This window comes from Ixodes scapularis, unplaced genomic scaffold (assembly GCF_016920785.2).
Source record: "Ixodes scapularis isolate PalLabHiFi unplaced genomic scaffold, ASM1692078v2 ptg001361l_1___fragment_2___debris__unscaffolded, whole genome shotgun sequence".
Classification (NCBI taxonomy): Eukaryota; Metazoa; Arthropoda; class Arachnida; order Ixodida; family Ixodidae; genus Ixodes; species Ixodes scapularis.
In genome coordinates this window covers 307238-327770 of record NW_024610146.1, presented here as the reverse complement: position 1 = coordinate 327770, position 20533 = coordinate 307238, and the positions used below count along the sequence as shown (strand labels likewise).

General features: G+C 44.0%; 1 pseudogene; it reads left to right on the top strand.

Moving 5' to 3' along the window:
* The first annotated feature begins 17603 nt into the window (after positions 1-17603).
* LOC120840352 lies at positions 17604-18625 on the top strand (annotated as a pseudogene).
* The last annotated feature ends 1908 nt before the right edge of the window (positions 18626-20533 follow it).

Here is a 20533-nt window from a genome sequence, read left to right as displayed (position 1 = left end):
CCTTTACAAATCAGGATGACAACCGCATTTCAAACAATGTATAGGCAAATGTCCGCCTGTGTTGTTTTTTAATCGACAGAAGCCAAATAAAATTGTGTGAGCTTTAGAAAATCACGTCAACCTATGACCATTTTATGACTGGCAGATCAGACAAAAATTACACTTGCGCTTGAATCTTACCTTTTATTTTTTTTAATTTGTCCGAACTCTCGAACATTAGGGACCTATGAATAAAACTAAGGGAAAAAATGCTTAGCTTGGTTAAAGAGTTCGTTCCATCGCGTATGCTTACTCAAAAGCGAGCAAGTGACAAGCCGCGGTTTACACGTGAGTTGCCTGTTCTTCCAAACAAAAGAGGAAGGGCCTATCTTAAAGTCGGTGAGATACGGCTTCCGAGAAATCTCGCTAAACAAATAATTTGGAAGACCGGTTAAAGACAAGTAAGAGCCAATATAAGGCTGCTTCCCTTCCTCTATTTAGAAAATAGCATTCGGCGTTCTCCAGAACACTTCTGGAAACACGTCTGCAGTAACGGTAAACGCAATACTTCCGTATTGTGTTTTTTAAGGTGCGATAATACATGACTCACATGCAATGAAGAGGAAAATAAAACTATGACAAAGAAAAAAATCTAAGGTACCTCTATACTATTATTCCTTGCACATTTTTTTAATGTTTTTATATCAGAGAATGTTCGACTCTTTGCTCATCGCCACGATAACCGCTCCCAGTTTCAGCATGAATGCAATCAATTATTGCACACCGCTAGAGCTTCTATATTATAGTGCACATGAAAATGTACATTTGCCACTTAGCCATGCATGAGTGGGTGGTTTAGATCTCTAAATTGATTTGCACTGATGAGCGTAGTTGAATAAAATTTCTAGGCTATGAATTTCGCAGGACAAAAAAGTGTATCCCATTCAGTTTTTTTTTGTGACTTATCAGAAATGGGGCAGCACTGTTATCCAATGCATATATAACAATAGTGCATTTTTGGCACGGTATGTGTTATTGCGATATTCCGACAACAAAATTTTCTTTCTGGGGCTTCTTATTGTCTCTTAGCTTGCATGATAGAGTCGGTACCTCAGATTCGCCCTCAGAATCAGCAGATTTATATAATGCCGTAATAGTGAACAAGAACATGTATTGGTTTGATTTCGACTCAGCAAGCACATTAGGAGAAGAGAGGTACTGTCGGGAACACAAGACAAAATAGGGATAAACTTTTTAGGTAGTATATGGATACAATTATGGATATGGTCATGAATCCAGTAAGGACATTCAGCATATGAATAATATATGCCAGACGCACACTCTAAAATATCTGTTGCATTTTCTTTCCTGCAAATTCGGAGGACCATTCCATGCAGTCTAGAGAGGGAGCACGGTGAATGAATCAGCTAAAAAAGAGTGTAAACTAAAACAAAAATCCGAGGAAACCTAAGCACTTCTTATGAGTTGTGAATGCGAAAACCTGAATGTTGTTCTTCCTCTCCCTTAGTTTGTCTGGGGCATAGTGGCGTGGCCGGCCACATTTGGTCGGCGGATCGCCAAGCGCGCGCTCTCGTGAATTGCCCGCGCCGCGCCGAGCTCGGCCGTGCCACCTCTCTGGAGCCTCTGCCTGTCTCTGCCGCCAGCAATCCCTCCTCTTACCGGCTTCCGCAAGCTGCATGCGGTGCGACGCCATGGAAAATGCTTCTCTGGTGGCTCTTTTGGAAATACGCCGCACGAGAGCCAATGGGAGCCTCGTTCCTTGATGGCGCGCGCCAGACAATGGGAGCCTATCCAAAAAAAATCGGATACAGTCGATATTCGAACGAGAGAAGGTGCCGTTTGGCGCAGCTTCATATCTTATGGTGTAGGTTCCCTTTATAGGACAGGAAGTTTGTGAAAATATTGATCCCAAAAACCATTCCGGAATTTGGAAAACAGCTGGAGGTCATAAGTCCCCTACTGGGCAATAGCGCCCACTCCGAGCACTTGCGTTGCCGGTGACTTCTTCTCAAAAGGATCTTGCAAACCAGGTTCTGCGCATCTCTCACGTCGTGTGTATTCATGCCGAATAGTCGTCCTGTCCATACCGCATCAGCACCACCAGCTGTTAACGGCTGTAGTGACGATGTATTCACGGCTTGCGAGCTAGATGTCGCTCTTGTTTTGATAAAACCAAACTCATGTCCCGGTCCGGATGGGATAAAATATGAATTCTGAACAGATATGGGGACTGATGCTCGCTATTGGTTGCACTGCCAACTTCTGGCCTTTGTCGTTTACGAACTGTAGACCAGCAATCTTAGGACACAGTTCGGGCAGCAGAACTGAGACTCGCGTTTTCCAAGCTCAAAGGAGCCGCAGCAGCGGGCTCAGAGGAAGCTGTTCGGGCGTCGTTGGCAACCGTTTGCTTCTTGATGTTCGTCGGAAGAACCGGGTGTGCTTCTTCAACCGCTTTCTTCGCTACACTCCTCGTCGCGTTAGCATAACGTGGCCTGGTTCGACGAATCGTTGTTAGAGTGTCGAGCACCTTCGCAACGATGACATTCACCAAGTGCAAGCGTTTTACAGTATACCCATTGTTCTTTTCAAGTGCCAGCTTTATCGTAGCATTTTCGACCTCGAGGGAGGTCACTTCATCTTCTAGTCGGTCGACCTTCGATAGTAGTTTATTCAGAGTGATAGCCATATCGAATGACTCGTCATTCGAATAGAAAACAGTAGGGGTAGTGGAGCCCGTTGGCACAGCTTCCGAGCACGGGCGCGTCGTGCAGGCAGTGCACTTGTAAATGCTAACTTCGTCGCCAAAAAGAACGTCGTAATCTTTAGCGCGAACGTTCAAATATTTTGAGTTGAAGTTTCTGTCGCACTCACCACAGCAGGCGAAAGAATGATGCCTGGACAAAATAGCCAGAGTGCACTCTGCGCACAAACCCTTGCCGCCCGGCATCATTCGAACAAAAATGTAATCCTAAAATCTTCATAAATACAGTTTCTTCATGGCTTTTCTAGCAGTATCACAATGTTTATAAATGTGAAGCCTTGCAGCCCCTCTGATAGTGCAAACTATACCTGTTTTTTTCAAGATTACTCGTCATTAGAAGACGTAACTGGTTTTATGACGAACATGTTATGCAGTTTTTAAATTATGTTTGCCACACGCATGTCTAAAAGCTATTGAACCCAACATTTCTTTGGGCACTATAATTATGAAAAGTGCCTATGTGCGGATACGGAGTGTTTAAGAATATTTTCAACCTTATTTTTGTGGTTGTTGACTACACTGGGCACAGTCTATAGTCCGTAAGATAAATGTTTAAATTCTGATTCAGGAGTGAGAGTAAACAACCTTCTTTATAACTCTAAGCAAAACAAATCGGAATTGCGAATGCATTTCAATTTAATGACTTTATGCAGAGATAAAAAATTGTGCGACGTGACTTTCAAAACTGTATGAGACTTTATAGTGATTGCGGCCACATTGTCATTACTGAAAACCTAACCAGGGTAAAAGCGTCATTGTTATGGGTTCGAAAACACATCTGGACAGTTCGAAGTGATAAGACGCGATTCGTATGAAATAACAAACGCGAAGTGAAAGGGACCGTAGGAACTGACAACATTCGGAATCGCCCTGTGTGGTCAATGGTTTATTTATTTTTATTTACTCATCAATGGAGTTTGAATTTTTGTAGGAAAAAACAGCAGGTGGTGGATCAGAATTTGTTCTGTGCAGTTAACAGCAGTTATAAACAAGTAAAAATTCAATGAAGTCCCTAATAAAAAATTATTTATAATTACAAAAGACTGATGTTCATTCAACACATGTCACACTAAAAACGCAGCTGCGGAAATTAAAACGAAAAGCAACACGCCCTGGATTTCACACTTGAAAGTAATAAGAAATAAAAAAAATCACACATATATTTCGCCGGTGGAAACTAATGTGATACCCATAAACGAGGCAACGTTTGCAAAAAAACATTTGCGAGCATTTTTTATTTGTTACAACATGTAATTGACTATAGTAGATTATATTTTCCTTTGTAGTTCGCTTCAAAAGCATAACATTTTTCAACTATCATCCGCGAACACAAAGATTTTTTTTTTTTGATGTACGAATGGGAATTGAGAAACTCTGAGTGTTATAAAGTTTAGATATAAAAATATCCACAATACGAACTGAGGATAAGCACGCATGACAATCTGACCTGTGTGCGACTAGCCTGCGATGGAAGGAAATTGGCCTGCTCAAATAAAATGTTTTGAGAAAATTTATGTCACTGGCATACGGGGTGTTTTTTTTTTTTTATTTCCCCGAGATTTGTTTATAAACAAAGCGATGAAAGGTGGAATAATAAGGTTTGTGCAGGTGGGTTATACCGCGAAAATGTTTGCGGTTGCGCTAGTTCGTGGTGCATACTTGCTTCGTTGGATCAGCGCTAGAAAACGAAGTGCCAAAACGAGTAAACACACTTAGTTACGCAGCCTGGGGGCATATCTGAGGTGGCTATTAGTCACTAGAACCTTATAATTTAACTTATATCTGTATTTAATTTGCTCATTACTCAAAATAAACAAATGATATCAATTAGAAACTTGCTGAGCGTCATCGCAACGTCAAGATAGGAAAGTTTGGAACGACGGCCTGCGTGAAGTGCGGTACTCCACTCAAGTGACCACCGATGCAACAGGCACAAGGCTGGCAAGGTGAAAACACGGAAAAGACACGACAAAACTGCGAAGGCATGGTTTCACAGTGGTAAGTTTGCGCTGCTATTGCACGAGCACCATGCAGTAGCGATACACAAAAGCATGGCTTTACGATGCTCGTCCAGATCGGAAAGGGCAGGAGCGGCGTTTGAACCGAAGAGTTCCGAGGTTTTATGGTTCAAACATTTGCTTCAAGGGCTCTAAACTGGTGTGCGGGAGCCTACTCCAAAACCGATATCCTTGTGGGTTTATATCGGTTTGCACTTTCTGTTAAGTGATTACAACACAACCCACGTTACTTGCGGACCGTTTGCACTTTTCCGAATGTGTTGGCAGGCAGTTGCAAAATTTGCAAGTTGGAAGCTCTTTGTATCTCTTCGGTACATCAAATTGATCGTCATTTCTGCTGCGCTTGCTTTCTGTTTCACTTCTCAGCAACATTCCTTGAAGCTGGAAACGATGCGGCAAGTTGCTTACCTGGTTACGGCCATGTTGGTCGTGCAGCGCCCCTTACCGGCAAAACGGCACAATCCAGGTATTCACCGTGCTGGCACTTAATTCGATTTACCATAGCGGACATCGAGATCTTGTGTTGGGGTGGGTGTATCCAACTACAGCCTTCTAGAAAATTCGACTCTATTTGATTCAATCCGCTTACCTTAGAAATCCAGGCGTTTAATGGGCAATAAATATGCCAGCTCAGTTCGTTGCGCTTGTATCGCATCTATGTAGAACAAGGCGGTGAATTGCGTATAAAATTATGCACGTGGGCATTTTCAACTAAATTAATTTGGCCATCCCAAAACTGTCTCTTTTGTAATACAGCCTGCACCAAACCATAAACAATTATTAAGGAAGAGAAAAAACAGTAAACGTTAAGACCTTCAGTAAAAAATAAAACGAACACCTCGGTGAAACTTCAAAGTGGCAGGCGACATTTCATTCAGGTTTAGCTTCCCCCAAGTTGATTGTCTATTCCGGAACTACTACCTGAATAGTTAAGCCTTCCCAGAGGTATATTTGTTCAGGTTCACAGGTTGTATCAGGCACGATCCGTCAAGCCGTTGTCACAGCGCCAACACACCACGAGCAAGTCAGTCTGCACACTGCGTCCAATGCAGGTTTTATCATGGCATGACAGTCCTGTGATATCAGTAATTAAATCTTTGCACACGTATGTTTGAAACATACCTATGTATGAAGCGGACGTGCTTGGAATTTGTTTGATACGTGTTCGCAGATTATTGTGTAATTTTTGTAATGAACATCATTTTTTCTATGATTTTAAATAGTTTTCAAAGTTCAGAAGAGCATGATGAATAAGCTGTCTCAATTGAAAACAGCCAAAAGTCGTTAATACCCGTCTTAACTACTTGCGAACTCCACTATATTCAATTGTTTCAATATTTGTAAGAAGGGCAGACGTTCCCAATAACGAGTTGTAAAAGAAAAATGGCAGGAAAACCAAAATTATCTACACATTTTTTCTGCAAAGCTTGAAGACTTTAAAAACATATTTGTTGATGCAATCTCCTTTTCTAAACGTTTCAGGACACCAGTTCATGGGAAGCGCCTGTGTCATCGCAAGCGTTAGCTAAGGAGCTCCGCAAAATTTCAGTTAGAATTTAACTTCGTTGGGATTGAGCGAGCTCATAGATTGGGCGAGTTTGCAGCAGAAAAAAACATCGTGCGATTTTTGTCAACTTTTGATATTTCAAGACAAGCAAAATAACATAAGAAATGCTCGAAAACTGTAGTTGTTTTCAATTATTTTGTGATTTATTTATTTCCCACAGTGCCCTGGAGGGCATTGCAGTGGGGGACATTAACATTAACGAAAAATTGATTTTGAACACACGAGAGGTCATCAAGAGACATAAGTACGCAAAGTATCAAGCAAACTCACACACGCATATAAACATACATAGGAAAGAAAAAACCTTAGTCTACATGGAAAGAAACCCAAATGCGTTGATAATATATCCGTACTCAAAAATAGCGTTCAGAGACAATGCTGGAGTTGCGAGAAAAATGAATCTGGACGTTGCAAGGCAACAATATCGCTCGGCAAGCCCTTCCATTCTTTTTTAGTCCCGGGGAAGAAAGAGTTACGAAAGAAATCAGACTGACGTGTATTGTCGAACGTTTTGGTCATGATCTACTGCGCGCGATACATAAAATTGCTCAAACAGGTAAAGATATCTTTCATGTTTAGATTAACTATAGAAAATACAGTGAAAAAAGTTTAGGCGCAAATACTTCCGTCTAACAGCAAGCGATTTCGATTGCAAACCTTTTTTATTGCGGAGACACTGCAACGAGTGTTTTAGTGTTTCGCCATAAACCTAGCGGCACGGTTTTGGATTCTTTCAATCTTACAATTGAGATACTTTTGAAATGGATTCCATACAACGCAAGCATACTCGAGAATGAGCTGCACAGATGGAAAAAAAAAACAGTTTGTTGGAGGCATGGTGGAGCGCGCGAGAAGGTTCTCCTCAGAAAACCCGGCGTTGTAATAGCTTTCCCTCTTATGCAGTTTACATGTGAGGGCTGTATCAAATCATAAAAATATCCCCAGATATTTAGCTTTTTGTAAACGTGTAAAGCTGCTCCGTGTAAAGTGTACGATGACTGGAAAACGTTGCATTTTCTTGCGAACATTACATGACAACTCTTTGGAATGCTCAAATTTATTTTTCATCTTGAACACCGCCAACAAACTCTGTAGAAATCGCTTTGAAGAGTCGAAACATCAAAGTCTGAATTAATTTCACGGTGCAAATGGCAGTCGTCAGCGTACATACTCATTCGCGAGGTAAATCCTTTTGTTATGTTATTTACAAAAATAAAAAAACGACGATGGGCCTGAGCGCGGAGCCCTGTTGTACTGAGGAAGTTACATGAACTGGTTGATACTTTACCTCATTCACAACTAAACATTGTTTACGATCGCTCAAATAGCAATCCAGTAGTACGCGTTCCTATCAATATCTAGACTCCTCAGTTTTTCTAGATTAAAACAGTGCGGAACCGCATCGAAGGCTTTTTAGAAGTCCAAGAAAATGAAATTGACTTGTTTTCTACTGTCCAACGATTGAGATAAGTCGTTGGCAAATTCAGTTAATTGGGCGACGCAAAAGAAGCTGGCTCGAAAGCCGTGTTGTGAGGGAGTAAAAAAAGAATTATATTCAAGCGCAACCTGAGATTACTATAAATGTTGTGTCCATATCTTGCATAAAACACCCGTCAGTGATATTGGTATGTAGTTCTCAACACTGCTCTTGGCTCCAGATTTATGTACAAGTAGAACATTTTCGTGTTTCCAGTCGTGAGGCAATGAACCACACTGCAGGGAACAGGTAAAATATTGAAAAAGTCATAACTAACTATATCAGCACATGATTTGAGAAAATGGTTCGGGATACCGCTGTGTCCTATCGCCTTTTCAAGTTTAAAGTTATTTAGTAAATTCAAAATTTTGTTGTGACCTATCCCAGTCTCTGGTATTTGTTCAAAACTACCCTCATTTGCGTGCTAAGGCTTCGCATTTAAACCCAGAGAAAAATTGATTAACAGTAACGATTAAAGCAGAAATCTTTAGCGCGTTCGTCGGTAGTTAACAAAATGTCAATCATAAAGGGCGGTAATCCTAATGACTCTTTACGACTGTATTTAAAAAAAACACTTCTACTTTTGCTTTGGATTTCGTTTGGCCTTGCTTTTGAGAGATTTAAGATAGCCACTCTTCGCTATTCGTGCCTTTCCCTTGAATTCAGCTTGAATATCTTTGACCTTTGCATGCGTCATGTTTTCTCTACTTGCTTTGTATTTGCTACATTCTAGTTTTGTTTGTTACTTTCTTTCTTTGTTTGTCTACGTCATATTCTAACATGTTTTGAAAGACCCTTGCGAAAATAAATAACACGTGTGGGATGATGCAAAGGCCCATCGGCGAAAAGGAACAAAGCCAGTCCAAAAATATGACAACTTGCTTTTAGACAATGCAAAACGTTTCTGGAATCCTGTCACAAACTAGATTGTTCGGCACTCACTACCTGAATGCCCGCGAGGAACTTGTTCGATTCCCCTTGCTACTGTCAATTATAGAAGCTTGAAAAATAAAGTTGACGACTTCCAACAGCTGCTCTTCATGCGTCATGGACATGCCGGACGCAATTTGAGGGCGGTGGTTGCGGAAGTGCGGGCACTCTGGCGGTTTGCCAGTCGACTTGCCAAACTGTGGGGCCCAGGCGGCATATTTTCTCGCGGGGTGGCGGAGTCAAGCCGGCCAGGCGCACATCGCGCACGCCGCCTTGATAAGGCGGACCAGAGGCGGCCCAGAAAGGCGGTGCGCAGACTCGAGTGCCGCCGGTTACGACGTTAGAGTATTGCCTCTTTGTGCTTAATTTTTTGTTTTGTTATGAATAAAATGTTGTTTCTTGTTGTTGACACCGCTGGCTGCGTTTTATTCCTCCGGTTCAGCTATGCAGCAAGTCAAACCGACCCTAAGGTCTCAAAATATAGACGGGTACCTGCATGCGGATACAGATCTTATACATGAGTTGCACTGACCTAACATCGCACACTTTTGACCAACATGTAAGAGAAGGCGAAGGAAGCTGTTTTTGTAAGAATTTTGAGTGGTGGCTTAATCTTTTATAATCTTCTGGAAGGAGAATAGCGATGTCTGTGTAAAACCGGGAGGCACAAAAGTGCATCCTGGTTAGAAAGAGGCTCCTTCCCCACTTCTTTTGTGGCCATCGAAGCGCTCTTTGAATGGCGTCACGTGCAAGCCATTAATATAGCTGTATGGGATCCTGTATACAGATACAAATCCTATAAAGCTTTGTGGGATTCTGTATGTGGATGTGAGTCCCGTATTTGTGCAATACACCTTTTTATTTATAAAGCTATTTTCGTTGTACTATTTATTAATTATTCTGCACAATCCTGTATATGTGCTCTCGTGTACTTGTGTGGTTTTGGCTTGTTTTCCTATTTGTTTCATAGAGGATTTCATGCGTGAAATGTGTGAGTTTGAGGAACGTTAAAATCTTTTGGGAATTATTAAATCTACAAATCCTCAAATTTTTTATGGATCTGTGTTTTCATAATAATATAGATGAATCTTGCGCTTCTCCAGGATTTTATGTGCGGTGGCATACTTCATTATTTCCTATACTTTTAAGGACTAGCCAACACTGACTCTGTTCGGTTTCACCTGTGATCTAGTTGAGAGGATGCTCTGAGCCACTCCTATCAACCAAGTGCATTGAACGTTGCACGTTGTGCGTTGAACGTTAAATGTTGCATGACTTAATGAATTCCGTGCCGCTGCGTCTTGCCAGATAGATTACATCCTCTTCGTCACTGGATTGACTCGAAAGGCTATTCGTATCAGCTTCAGTACACCAGAAGGTGAAACTGAGTATTGCTTTGTGTTAATCTAATTAAGTTTTTATATGGAGTCGCCTGACACGGTTTAAGAGGTCCCGGGTTCGATACCCGGACCAGGCGGATTTTTTCGGTCGCGCACCAGTCACCTAGCTGTGTTTGGAGATTTCTGTTTGTCCATTGTCCCTCTTATTCCCCCTTCTCCAAGGATTATTTTCGTTAATCTCCGGTTTGATCCACTACGGTTAAATTCTTCGGATAGGCAAAATTCGATTTAACTTACGATTTGACGAAGTACGGTTAGACCTCCAGATTGGTTGTCTCAGGTTTATTTTCCGCATTGACTGTATCCGTTTTAGTTTTTGAATTGGTCGTCACCGGTTTAGTTTCCCAGGTAGTTGTCTCAGGTTTAGTTTCTAGATTGGTTGTTTCTGTTTCCATATGACGAACTAAAACTCTGGTTTAATTTCAAACCGCTTTTTTTTTGGTATGCCGGGGACCGAATGGCAGGTGTTTCCGGCCCGATGAAAGACGAATCCGCTGTTGAGTAGTCAATCATCCCGGTATCCTGGACTGGCTCGTACTGCCCTTGCGGCGGTAACACTTGTGCCCGAGGGATCGGTTTGGTAGTGGGCGCCAACACTGAGTCTGCGTCAAAAGCTCCTGCCAGTACCTCTATCATGGCTTGAGGACCACCTCGGTGTCCCCCAGAGTCGCAGCGGCCACAGTCACAGCGTCCCTTTTGAGCTGCTCCCTCTAGATGTGAATCTTGTCCTTAGTGTTCCCCACCTCGCACATCACGAAGACGTGGCAGACCGCGCACAGAGCCGCCTTTGACTCCTCCATGTAGACGGCTGGCGGATTGTCTTCCCGGTCTGCCACAGTCAAGCCATGGAAAGGTGACCTCAACTGAAGCATGTTGGCCCAGAGGGAGGGGAGGTACTGGTCTCTTTATATTATGGGAGGCATAATTAACCCACCACCCGCATCCCAGAGACAATGCTCACGTGGGCGCCCAGCGCATATTCTTCTTGGCCTCCGCCAAAAGTGTGAGGCCAGCCGGAGTTGTCTCCGCGGAGCGGAAACTCTAGCACTCTCTTCACCCACGTTTAATTGCATCATCACTAAGTAAAACCAAAGAGCGAAACCGGGGAGCTTGATTGGTCCTTTGTGAGGCACGTCACAAATGCGCGCCCCTTCGTCGGGTAAATGTGTGCCAGTGTTTGAAGCGCACCCAGATGCCGCCTCCGTGATCGAGGTGAAATCTCGAGAGCAGAGCCAACTATGTAGAACGTTTGGCCATTCGATGGGCAGTATAGGAGACAAATGAGGATACCTTATCAAACAAAATCGGACTGGGCGAGTTCCAGGGCGTCCTCACAATTTTGAATGTTGCCAACCAGAAGCCGGAAATGGTCGCGAGAAACGAACTTGATAAGTGCCTCAGAGTAACTCTGGGTGACTCAAAAATAGGTTGCAGGTGATGTTTTGATTACTGTCTTGCAAAAGAGTGAAAGAAGCGAACGTGCGCTCCAAGCACCACGTTTATACGACCACGTGGGAGTTCCACGTGGGAGTGGTGGGAGTAACGTCAATCCCGTTTGAAAAATGGGCGGTTGCTTCGCGCTGGGGTGTACAAACCCCAGCTCCGAGGGAAATCGGGTCTTTTTCTTTATTTTTTTGTTTTGCGGGTTTTTTTCCCCACAGGGGGCAGAGATAAAGGTGAGAAGCCTGACAGAGTCTCTGCCCCCCAACAGTTCAACAGTAAACAGTACAATGAACAAAATCAGGAAAAGGTATTCTCAGTAAAAATTAAAAGAAGGCACAATGAACAGGTACCTTAACATTCAACATTGTGAATTGTAAAATAAAATAAAATGGCACAATCAAACAACCAGCAAAAACATGTTACACAACAAGCATGATTCGAAGCATATACCAAATGTAACGTCGTATGACACAGAAGCATCATATCCCTAATATAAACATTAAACAAATTACACAAAAAAGTGAGAAGGACACAGCATAAATATGGACTGATGGCCGCCATTTAGTATAGCAATGAAGAATGATCTAATATATGCCAAGAGCCACATTTTTAGTCAGATACATGTACGTAATAGAAATAGCCTACATATTACACAACTGAGAAGCTGATACAACTGCCCGCGAGAAAGCTTCGGCACTGTCTTGAAGGCATAAAATGTTTTATTATAATCTATAGTCATGTCTGTTCTCTTTAGCATCTTAGCTATCTGATATGACAAAGCAGTGCGTCCATAATTGGTTCTTATTGAAGGCATCCTTCGCTTTGGGTCTCGTAGGTGGTACGGACCTAAGCTCGATTTTGGTGTGGAGTATATTTAATGTTTGTGAATCCATTGTAAGAGCTTAAAATAGTATATTTGGTCTGCCTGAAGCATATTATATTTGATGAATAGTGGTTGGGTTCTTATATTTCTAATATCGCCTTTATAATTTTCTCACATGCGAAGAATCCTCTTCTGCAAGGTGATAAGTTTGACATAGTTCGAATTGATCGTCGTCCCCCAAACTAAGACGCCGTAACTGATTTTAGAGTAGAACAAAGAATAGTACAACGCCTGTTTTAGCCAAGTGGGCAGTAATTTTTGTATTTTATATATACTTCCCGTAACACGAGATAATTCACCTTTGAGTTTATTCACGTGAGTGTTCCATGCAAGGTCCTCGGTAAACCATACACCGAGAAATTTTTGTTCCAACACTTCCTCAAGCACAGTGTCTTCAAATTTTAAGCTTATGGGGCTGCAGTCGAGTTTATTTATTGGTTTAAAAATAATATACTTAGCTTTGTTTGTATTTAGTTTTAAACAATTTGTTTGTAACCAGTTGGATAGCTTGAATAGGTAGGCATTTGCAGCACTTTCTAGGCATTTTTTCGTCACTGCAGAAAAGGATACGTTGGTATCGTCTGCATACGTTATAAGGTCGGGGGAACCGGATATAGGCGTTATATTATTAACATATATAAGAAAAAAAAGTTGACCTAAAATTGACCCCTGAGGAACACCATGCTGTATTTTAAGTCTATTTGACGATTCGCCGTTTATTAGTACATATTGGTAACGATCTGCAAGATACGTTTCAATTAATCTTAGAGCTGCTCCGCGCTCTAAACTCTCGAAATCGCCGAGGAAAAGGATGCTGTGCCTGGACCAAATCAAAAGCGGCGAGAAGTGGGATCCCCTAAACTATAAATTAATTTGCAAACTGAGGCTTTTGCAGTGCCTCCTTAGTGTCCTTGCGCGCTAACGCTGGACTGCAGAAAGACGACTGACCACCAGGTGCTTCCTATCTGACGGAGGTTCATTGCAGAATAAGCGTCCTTCAAAATATCATCAGGTGGTCAAAATTAAAATCCAGTTTTGGTTTTCGATGGTGCGTGCCAGATGACAGGTCTCCGGTGCAAAACGTCCGGCACGTCTCCTAATCTTACTTGGATTGACACCACTTTGCTGACTGGTTTATATGGTGCCGATTATTCGAGTAAAACAAAAAAGGCGTTGCTCAAGTGTTCTAATATGTATAAATGTGACTATGGAATCACTGAAACGTGTTCCTAAAGCGCACACCTACCTTCCTCTCGTATCCTGGAGCGGTTGCACACTTATTGCTGATGTCGCTCAAAATGTTAGTTAACTGCAGTCCAATTTCGAGCCTTCCCAGTTCCAGACGAGATGTTACGATGGCTGGAGGAAGCTGAAAAGCACAGCTGCTCCCACCATTATCTCAACCGACGGGCCAAGTAAGTACGACGGGAAGAAAGAAAACTAACCCAGCTGTTATGGCTTGTTGGGATATATACATGGATGTGCAGTGATGCATCCTGGAAACTTCACGAACGCTGTGCGATATATTGACTTGCACCATCTGGAAAAGCAAAAGCGAAATCACGAATATGTCTAGAAGTTCTGGAAATGTCATACAGCGAAACACCACAGCTTAAAAATATGTTTCATTATCCTTAGTATAAACAGATTCTACGCCTGTTAAAAAAAAAGAATTATTAATATCCACATCCTTATCCTGAGGGCCACCATGCATATTTATTGCTGACTGTGGTAGAATTGTGCAAGAGTGCATGAGACATCATCAGTCGGTGTTCCATCATGATGCAGCACCAACCATCATCTGGTTAACTTGGCTTATCCTCTCCTGCTTCCTAGTGCAATGTAAGTGAAAACCCAAAGTTCCAGGCAAGAGGCACATATATGAGTCTCACTTCTGCTGCTGCATTCATCAACAACCATCCGCTTCGGCTAACTGAGTACGTGCTACGACTCTTGGAGGCTACACTGAGAGACTGAGAATGACTCTTTCCTTCAACCAGTAGAGCCTACTTCGTAAGCATCTTTAAGCTCCCTCCGTAGCTCAGGGTTAATGTTACTGACCCTAAAACTGCAGGCAGCCGGCAGTTTGCAGCAGTACGCTCCCAGCGCCCCTGACCAGCTCAGAGACTCTGCCTGTTCGGTACGCGTCACTGTCCTTGCGCAGCTTGGTGTGAACTCTGGCACTAATCAGTTTTTAAACCTTGTCTGAAGGAACCTGCTGCCGGAAGTCCTGTGACCCTGGTCCACGTTGTCGTACAGCCCGTGCCCTCAACTAGTGGACTCTTCTTCGTAGCCATGTTTGAGCTCCCTTTGTAGTTCACGGTTAACGTTACCAACCGTGTATAAGGATCATGGTCATGGAATTTGGTATGCTCGAAGCAGTCTAAAGCACATTTTTAGTTTTGTTACAAACTATGGCTTTCCTTCATGCGTCTGTGAATACTCTTATTGACAACCCTGTAGGTATTCTGTACGGAAAAAGGGTTTGAGGCAGAGCAACTAAATATCTTGGAAAAAAAAAAAACTTAATTTCTCCAAATTGCGTTTTGCCGTTTAAAGAGCTGTCAATTCGGCCTTGAGGTGGCCCAAAGAAAAATACGTAACACGGTGAGTTCTACAAAAGAGTTTATTTCCTTTTGTTCTTGAAAGTTTAATTACAGTAATTTTGTTCGAAATTTGTTCGAAAGAGTAAAAAAATATTTTTCAAGTTGAGCTTTCGCGCCGCAACCTGGCGTCGTTCCTTGCGCCTCTTCTCTGCACAGCACGCCACCGCCGAGCCCGGCAAAGCGTGCGGCGGTGTCACGGTGTGCGCACGCGGGTAGAAAGCAAGACCTCGAGTTTTCGGGTACATCTTGGTGGGAAGAGGCTTTTTTCTACTCTTGTTGCTTTATGGCTTTTCCTATTTTGACCGTTTTGCGCGGCTCTGTCCTCCTATGGACTTCCACTGTCTTGATATTGACACGGGTGGTGACTAAAAAACAATAAATAAACAGGAAGAAATAAACGTTTAATGTGGCGAACTTGTGCCAAAAATAAAAGAGTACAAACGATAATAATAGAGCGTCGCGGGCGTCGAAGTCGGCGGAGCAGCAGAGTCGAACGCTGGGGCGAGACTGACTCCGCTCGCCTTGCGGAATCCCTTATGTATTCTCGTGGGTTTCTGGATCGTTCGGCGTAGAAGGTTCGGCGCGTAGAACATTCTGGCCTCGAACAAGCAACATGGTTCTCGAATGTACCAGAACATTACTTTACAGAGTCAACAAAAATACATAGCCGCGGCCAGGAATCGAACCCTGGCCCTTCGCGTGGGAGGCAAGCGCGATAACCGTTAGGCTACGGCCGCGCTGCTTACTTAGAGCGCGGCATTACTTTCCCCTTAAAAAGTGCATCGCCCCGATGCAACACAAAACAAAACAAAGCACATAAAAAGAACGGCAAACTAAAGAGTCACTTGAAACACATAAGATCCACAGTCCTATCGAGCGTAGTACGGCTTCAAGCGCACGACGTGGACGACTTCAGGTCGTGGTGGGCGGCGTGATGATGTTCTTGTTCCGTCGGGCATCACCTCGTAGTTCAGCTCGCCGAGGCGACGAAGTACCTTGTATGGTCCAAAGTACCGTTTCAGCAGCTTCTCACTGAGGCCGCGGCGACGGATGGGCGTCCACACCCACACCCTGTTTCCGGGCTGGAAGTGAACGTCCCTGCGACGAAGGTTGTAGCGGCCCGCGTCGACGCGTTGCTGGTCTTGAATCATGAGTCGCACGAGCTGGCGGACTTCTTCGGCGCGTTGAGCAACCGCCTGGGCGTCGTCGCTCTCATTGTCAGATGGCTCATGGGGCAGCATTGCGTCCAGCATGGTCGTTACCTTTCGACCATGTACCAGCTGGAAAGGGGTGAATCCGGTGGTCTCCTGAATTGCCGTATTGTAGGCAAACGTGACGTAGGGCAACACCTCGTCCCACGTCTTGTGCTCTACGTCGACGTGTATAGAGATCATATCGGCGATTGTCTTGTTGAGTCGCTCGGTCAGCCCGTTTGTCTGCGGGTGGTATGCAGTAGTTCGACGATGGCCGGTGCCACTGAGACGAAGGATCTCTTGCGTCAGCTGGGCCATGAACGAAGATCCGCGATCTGTAATCAGAACTTCGGGAGCGCCGTGCCGGAGGACGATGGACTCGATGAAAAACTTGGCGACTTCCACAGCAGTCCCTGAAGGAAGAGCTTTCGTTTCGGCGTACCGCGTGAGATAATCTGTGGCGACGATGATCCAGCGGTTCCCCGATGTCGAAGGCGGAAAACGACCAAGTAGATCCATTCCGATCTGCTGGAAGGGTGTAGTTGGAGGAGAAATGGGCTGCAGAAGTCCGGCCGGCCTCGTCGGCGGTTTCTCGCGTCGCTGGCACTCGTGGCATGATCGTGTGTATAGGTGGACGGTCTTGGGGAGCTTCGGCCAGTAATACTTTTCACGAATACGGGCCAGTGTCCGGCTGTAACCAAGGTGTCCGGATGTCGGGTCGTCGTGGCAGGCTTGGAAGATCTCCTCTCAAAGGCAACTCGGGATTACCAGCAACCACGGTGTGTTGTTGTCGCCGAAGTTCTCTTTGTAGAGTACACCTTGTCGGATGGCGAAGGTCGGCAGTACTCGTGAGAAGACACGTGGCACGGTACTCCTGCCCCCTTCCAGGTGCTCGATTAATGCGCGCAGCTCAGGATCGTCCCGTTGACGTCGTGCCATATCGTCGGTGTTCACTGCTCCTAGGAAGCACTCGTCGTCATTGTCGTCGCTGCAGCCGGAAGGGGTTTCGACGGGGGCTCTGGACAGGCAGTCGGCGTCGCTGTGCTTGCGGCCTGACTTATAGACCACTGTCATGTTGAACTCTTGTAGTCGAAGACTCCATCGAGCGAGGCGCCCTGACGGGTCCTTCAGGTTCGCAAGCCAGCTGAGCGAGTGGTGGTCCGTGACTACACGGAAAGGGCTCCCGTACAAGTACGGACGAAACTTCGTTATTGCCCAGACGACTGCAAGGCATTCTTTCTCAGTCGTGGAGTAATTTTCCTCCGCCTTGGACAATGTCCGACTTGCGTAGGCGATGACTGAGTGGGCATGGAAGCTTTCCAGCTATGAAATACTTGAACTTTTTCATCTTCGTATTGCAGTTCCTGAGCGAGCTCGGACGCGGGTCCCAACCTGATCGGCAGCATGACGACAACTTTGCTGCTTTCCAAGTGCCAGTCAGCGTTCCACCCGTCGACACGTGTACCCCTGCTGCGGTGTCATCCACCGACGTGAACTGCCCCTGCATCGAAGGACTGAACCGATCACCAACATCATCTACGGCATCGACACCACCTGTGCCGCCTATAAGAGGCAACTTCGATGCGCTGCTCGCCAGTGGGCATGGAAGCTTTCCAGCTATGAAATACTTGAACTTTTTCATCTTTGTATTGCAGGTTAGTAAACAGAGGTCCTGTCATTGTTTCCGTTCTAATAATATTTGCCTTTTTAAGCTTCCATGCCCTGAAGCTTGCATTGAATCATTTAGAGTGTTGTTACTCCTTTTGTGCGGTGACGTAGAGAGAAATCCAGGCCCTATGTCAAAGGTTGAGGTTGAATTTGTGCAAGATCTCAACAACAATATCCTAAAACTCGAGAGTATATTAACCTCACTTCAACAAGAAGTACTCGAACTCAAGGCAAAGCTAAAACAAACCGATGAAACGCTCTTAGCGGTTTCCGAACAGAATACTCTGCTAACTAATGAACTGAGAGAAAGACTAAAACAAACCGATGAGTCTCTTCTAACGGTTACAGGACAGAACGCTCAGTTAAATAACGACGTAGCATCAATAAAGTTGAAGGAGAGGGACGCTGCCACAAGTGAAGAGCCTCAGTTATCGGCCGCTCTACGTGATTTATGTAATCTAAAAACGCGCTGTGATGATGCGGAGGGCAGGTCCCGTAGATCAAATCTGTTATTCTTCGGTCTTCCTGATAAAGATAAGGAAACTTGGAATGAGTCCGAAGGTTTGGTCGTCGAACTGTGCTTCGAAAAACTCTGCATTCGTGTTGACCCAATCAGAATCGAAAGAGCGCATCGTTTGGGCTCCTTCAACGAACGAAAGTGTCGCCCAATTATTGTTAAGTTCTCTTCATTTAAAGAAAAAGAAAGTATATAGTCATCAGCATACAAACTAAAAAACTCGCCTTTTGCTATCAGTGAGGATTTCCCGGTATGTGTCCGACTCGCGCGCCGCAAACTGCTTGAATTTGCCCGATCAAATGGTTCGCCCTTTAGACTTCGTCACGACAAGCTGTTGATGGATGACAAGTGCTTTATATTTGACACGGTGCAGAGTTTGGTTCGAGAAAAAAAACAGGCGTCTACGCCGCTTCCCTTTCTCGCCGCGCCCCCATCAGGTTCTGTCGACCAGAGTCAAACGCAACTGTGATGTGCCCGTTGAGCATTCTGTACTGTTCACTAACATTAGAAGTTTCATACCTAAAAGGGAAGATGTGCACTCTTTGATTGATACATGCAACGCGGACTTTGTTTTTCTTACTGAAACGTGGTTAAACCCTGATATCGCTGACGCAGAATTGTTTCCTCCACATTTTGGCTTTCATGTTTACCGAGCTGACCGCGTCGGAAAGAAAGGGGGTGGTGTTCTTTTAGCTGTGAATAAGCGTATCCCATCAAGGCTTATCTCGGTAGAAACAAGCCTGGAAATCGTCTGGGTATGCCTTACATCTAAGCCAAGTATTATAATGGGTGTATGTTACAGGCCGCCAGATAGTGGTAGGGATTTCATTACTGAGCTTGATAAGTGTCTCTTTCAGGTTACATCCCTTTTTCCTAGTGCCACCCTTGTACTTCTTGGAGACTTTAATCTCCGAGACATTAATTGGACTGCCCTCTCCTCCGGCAGTGCTTTTTCCTATGCTTTTGTAGACCTTTGCCTTGACTTTAATTTTTCCAACGTTATCACTCAACCAACCAGAACTACCAAAATCTGCAGCAATGTGCTGGACTTGTGCCTAACGCAAGAGCCAGACCTTATCAGTAACGTTACATACTTACCCGGCATTAGTGACCATCTTGTTATCGAATTAACACTCTTCCTTACCACTCCGCACAAATCACGCTATACTAAATTCATTCGGAATTACGCGGGTGCCGACTATAGCTCTATCAACTCGCAACTGGAACACTTCTACGACACGTTCTCTCACGGTTTTGAGGAAAGATCTGTCAACGCTAACTGGACGCTGTACAAAGATAAACTAATTCAACTTATTGAGTCTTTCATACCACTCAATCGTGTCATCTCTGATAATAACAATCCGTGGTATAACAAAACCATTCATAAGCACTCCAACAAAAAGAAAAGGCTTTATAGACGGGCTAAGTGTTGCGACACACAGGAAGCCTGGAACAAATACTACGATTATGCAACGGGATACAAAACAGCTATAAATGAAGCGGAAACTAAATTCTATACTCGGGACCTCTCCAACATTTTGGTTAACAAGCCAAAGAAATTTTTGAAGATTATTAATCCTTCTACGTCGTCTCCCTTGCAATTCACTGACAACAGCGGGCATAATCTTTCCGATCACCAAAGTGCTCTTTCACTTAATAACTTATTTAGTTCTATCTTTACAGAAGAAAACCTGAGTAATATTCCCGTCCCACGCCAGTCATTGCACACTCCTATGGGGCCCATAACTTTTGACTATGCCGGCGTCCTGAAAGCAATTGAGAACTTGAAGCTGTCTTCCAGCTCAGGGGATGACCAAATCAATTCGAAGGTTCTAATAAACACGAAACACATTTCCGCAGCTTTTCTTTGTGACATATTTTCTCAGTCAATTAAACTTTCTGAAATTCCGAGGGATTGGAAAACTGGAAACGTAACCCCTGTGTTCAAATCTGGTGACCGCCACCTAATTACAAACTATCGGCCCATCTCCCTAACAAGCGTATCATCTAAGCTAATGGAACACGTACTTTACTCCAATATAATCAATTATTTAGAAAATAACAACCTAC